At 36.3% G+C, this 4,951-nt stretch overlaps 1 long non-coding RNA gene across 1 annotated transcript; it reads left to right on the top strand.

The window, feature by feature from the left end:
- Window positions 1–2,107: 2,107 nt before the first annotated feature.
- LOC148156170 (uncharacterized) lies at window positions 2,108–4,267 on the top strand. The gene is made up of 3 exons (XR_015764787.1): window positions 2,108–2,253; window positions 2,564–3,302; window positions 3,456–4,267. It is a non-coding gene; the product is annotated as an uncharacterized LOC148156170 (long non-coding RNA).
- The last annotated feature ends 684 nt before the right edge of the window (window positions 4,268–4,951 follow it).

The raw sequence follows: 4,951 nt of genomic DNA on the forward strand, positions 1-4,951 counted from the left end.
AAAGTACTAATTACTTTTATTACTTTTATTACCTCAACTACATGTCAGACGTATCAGTCATGAGACTTTAATTCAGTATTTTAAAATAATTCAGGAAAGTATAAAACCGGAGGATTTTTGTTGTTGGCTTGATTTAAAAGCCTTTTCTAAGAATGACCTACTAATTTTGAGTATATCAATTATTTACTCCAAATAAAATAAAAAAAAATTAAGATGTATTTACATGTAGTTTTTACATTATTACTGTTAAACTGCATTTTAATCACAACCAGCTGCTGGTTTTACTGACTTTTGAGATTTCCAGTTAAATCCTTTATTTTCCAGTTTGGGTTGAATCAGGTGTGGCCCACGTTGGGCTGTGGCGGGTCATATCCATGAGGGTCATATCAATGATGGATGGACTCCATCCATCATTGAGCCAAAGTTGTGAACTTATATTTTCCCATGGCGAAGCATAAAATGACTAACTGGTCTCAACATGTTAGGAGGTTCCAACACTATGCATGTGCACAGCAGCTTGGAGTCCATCAGTGACACCTCAGTCCTGCCAGTACGTTAGTTATCATTTGTATGTAGATTTTAGTAAAACAAACTTAAAACAATAAGTGAGCATTAATGGAAAATTACAAATATTTTGAAGAGATGATGAAAAAATTTACTACCTATTACTACATTTAGTGACTTCCTAATGCCTTTTACTGGCCTTAATTTATTATTTTTTACTTCTTGCGGATACCCTAAAGAGGAAAACACACACACCCAGTTTACACTTCGATTCTATAACCTGAGAGGTTGCTAGGCAACGCTACTTTTCTGTGTGGATTAAGCAGTAGTAGTGTGGAGGTATTAACAACTATAGTTTACTTTTCTCCTTCCGTTAATTTTTCAGATTTATTAGTTTTTATTTTTAATAGATTCTTGGTTTTTATTTTTGTTTGTTTTTTGATGCCATAATTTCATGAAACCATAATCTTATCTAATGTCAAAGGGATAAAAATACTTAAAGTACAGATTTCCATCCTTGTAGCTGCTGACCTTTAACCTGTTGTGGAAGCAGAAAGGATGGACTTAGTTTTTCACTCAATGCTTCAGCATTTCGGTTCTGGTCAATAAATAATGATTCAATTGAGTCTGTCTTGCAGATCTATTGAGCTTATTTTAAGGGCTGCTGAGGAACAAATTCTTATTTTTTTATTCATGTCCTAATGAATAAAACTTTAGAACTGATTCTGGTTCTGATCACTTTTGGATATCACTGACATATTGGGATCATGGAAATATGCTTCATCGGGGTTTAATTGTTAGATATTTTTTGGTATTATCATTTTGTTATTACTTTAGTTCATATTCAGTCTAATGTTAAGATTTTTAATTTAAAGTGTTCTCTTCCTTATGTGTGTATAAACTGACCTGGAGGTCGTAACTGTCTGTTTCATCTTTATGTGAAACAGTTAACTCTGTGTTTCCCAGACCTTAATTCTTATCAACCAGAATACCTCCTAACTGCCTGTGAGCAGTCGTATTTTGTCTCTTGTTTATCCTCCCTCTTTGTTGACAGTTTGACCTAGAGCTGAACTGGGCTCAGACCGTAGATCAGTTATCACACCTGGAACTGAGTTGCTGGTTTGTTTAGGTTAAATGTTTTACGACCTCTGTTGTTTTCCTGACTGCCCCCTGTGACTGTTTTTCTTTGACAATAAAAGAAGGAGCTCACGTGAAAGCAGATCAGAATTCTCTGTGAACGGCTGATGAGGTTGTTTATGGAGAGTTCTCCTTTTGCAAAAGCTTTGTCTATAAAATTCATATACGTTGTCTGTGGTCTTTTATATAGGTTCGAGAAAAATACCCAACAGGGGTTTAATAATCGTTCATCATGCAGGTTATATTTTCAAAGCCAGAGGAAGAAAATTAAATAAAGAGTCCAGTGGGTTCAAAGGTAAAACAGATTTTGGTTCCAGTACAGCTGAACAGAACCTGAATACACATAAAACATGAGCAGTTTGTGGACAAACTGGGAGTCATAATAAGGGATCATGTTTACAGACAGCAGCAGAAGTCTAAGTCAATATGACCAACCAGACCAGTCTGACCAGTTCCAAAAAGACAAAAGCAGCTCTGTCCTTTGGGTTCATTTCTCTCATAACACTTTCAGTTTAAACTCACCTGTTCAGGTGTGACACTGTCTGGTTCTGTTGGGCCTCAGTCTGTTATTCAGATATTCTTCTTCAACTCTTTGGATCATTTGATGAAACTGTAAGTTTGTTTTGTTTCCTAGTTTAATTTCGTCTTCAAGAACTTTCCTGTAGTTTTTGTGCTTTCTGATGTTTGGAGAAAATGTTCACTTCTGACTTCAGCTCAAAGTTTAATCTGTTAGTGACAGTTAATCCACAGGATTATTAAATTAATGATGAACTGAAATTAAACAGCATTATGAACAGCTGATGGTTATGTGGAAAAAAAACAACTTATGTCATGAAGTGGTTTTGGAGGAGGTGATAAAAATGCTGACAGGTCCAGGCAGAGATGATGTAAATGATCATTTAATGATAAATCCAAACAACAGAGAGAAGACTGAAGACATGGAGACACGTTTGTCGAGGACCCGACAAGAGACAAAGACAAGAGGTGGACTTAAATACAAAAAGAGGGTAATCGTGGAATGAGACACACCTGGGAAGCAATCAGCAGGGAGGAAAATACAGGAAATGGATTGAATACCGTAAAAACCGCAAAAATAACTACACAGAAAACACAGAACACAACAGGTTAATGTTTTTCTGTTCCTAAAATCAGTCTCTGGTCTCAACCATTTTTTTGTGCTTCTTTCTTTCAAAATTAGTGTTAATTTTTTTTTTCCCCAGTGAGATTAATAGTTTATCTTAATTCACTTGGAGAGTTTAATAAATGTGAAAGAAAGTTCTTGATAAGTCAGTTAACCAGTGAATGTAAATGTTGCTCCATGTCTCCATCTAGTGGACTGATAGTAGAAGTGCAGCAGCTGATGCAGCTTCCTCTGCCTCTCTGCTGTCTGACTGCATTCACCTGACACTGATATGAAGCAGAGAAGAAGAGCCAATCAGAGGAGGAGCAGCTGATCTTTTTCCAGCACTAATGATGTAAAGGATGATCAGAGTTGATGTGCAGATGAATGATGTGTGTTTCCTCTGCAGGTGAAGCTAGAAAGTGTGTGTGAGCTGATGTGAATTCAGCAGCATGGATCAGTGTGAGGACAGAGAGGAGGGAGTCCCTCCCTCTAAAACCACTCTGTGTGGGGAAGATGAGAGCCAGAGCAAAGGTCAGAGGTGAGGTCACCATCTCTAACTGTCCACAGCCCTTTTCACACAGCGTTCACTATATCAGGCCAAAACAGACGTGGTGATGAAGCTGCTGCTGCTCCTCTTTGCTGCTTCATCCAGACTGAACAGATTCACTTTTAATCATCATGTTTCTGTCAGGATCCATCAGAGACTCAGACCAGAACCAGAACCAGAACCAGAACCCAGCTGTGTGTCCTTTAAGAGCAACAGGTCAAAGGGTATTCCCCTTAACTTTAAATCTCCTGGATCTCCACCATCAGAGAGGTGAGCTGTTTCTACCTGCTGATCTCTTTATCCGTCATTGTGGCCATGTGACGATACCAAGTTCTGCATCAACTTAATGTTTCCAAATGAAACTAAATCATGCACTTTGTCCAATATTAATATTAACACAAATCCATAAGTGAATTTCATTTCTAGGTTGATATTTGGATTGTTCTCAAAATCAATGAATCAATAAATCACATTTTGAGCATCTGACAATAAACAGATTAATGCTGGACGATTAGACCTCCATTAAAAAATTATATGATTCCAGTTTCAACTCTGCGGTTCAAACATCATGGATCACCAACCATTTCTGCATTTAATCTAAATTATACCTCAAGTGGATCTGATTCAGAACCAGATGGTCTCTATCGGACCATCTGGTTCTGAATGAAGCTACATCAGATCCTCCTTGGATGGTCAGAGTGGAAACGACTCCTGGTTCTTCTCCATGTCAGAGCTCAACACTAAGATCATCAAACTTCTCTCAGTCATTTAAACCAACATGTTTGTCTGAGAATCAGATCTTTCTGCTCTTTAAACAAGGCTGGAATTTATTCAGGAGGATCAATGATCAGGAACATGTTGGAGGATTGGACCGGTTCTGATGGGAATCATTTAGAGCATCAAGTTCACTCGAAGTAATAATCCAGTAAATTTACAGTTAAATACTGGCAGCTACAGATGCCAGCATTTTACTGTAAATGTAACTTTTCTGTACCCTATTTTATTTTGACAGTATATTACTTCTAAACTACAGAATACTGTAAAAAATGGTAAAATTCTGGTGAATTTAGCTGCCAATAATTTGCTGTAAAATTACATGTTAAACACTGATAAAATGTTAAAGTATTTTACTGTTATAGTGAATAAAGTAGTGAAAGACTAAATTACTGACATCTGTTTAATGTAGGGTTAGTTTGAACACTTCATGCACTTTATCAGTAAGCTCCGGCAAAAATATTAATATTATACAGTCTGTTTTACAGTCGAATAGTAACAATAAATGTGCTCAAATTGGTGCAGTTTTAAAATGTATAATCATTAAGTTGCATCACAAAAAGGGATGAGATAACATTCTGTAGGAAAGATTTGATATTTAAAGGCCTGTTATGTACAAACCATAAACATTTATACAAAGAAATAAATGTTTCTATTTTCTTTGTATGAATGTATAAATGCTAGGGTTCCCAGGGAACCAGGGAAAAAAAAACATTTTTTATATTAAATACGCCTTATTTGAATCCTTGACAATAAAACTTTGTCCACAGAAGTAACACATTAGATTTTGCTCTTGCAACTCTCCAAAGACGTCTTTGCTTTTTCTTTGTCATTTCCATCTTTTGTCTTTTTTCCTTTTCTCAGGT

This window comes from Poecilia mexicana, unplaced genomic scaffold (genome assembly GCF_051168715.1).
Source record: "Poecilia mexicana isolate PSO_F unplaced genomic scaffold, ASM5116871v1 scaffold_12, whole genome shotgun sequence".
Taxonomy (NCBI): Eukaryota; Metazoa; Chordata; class Actinopteri; order Cyprinodontiformes; family Poeciliidae; genus Poecilia; species Poecilia mexicana.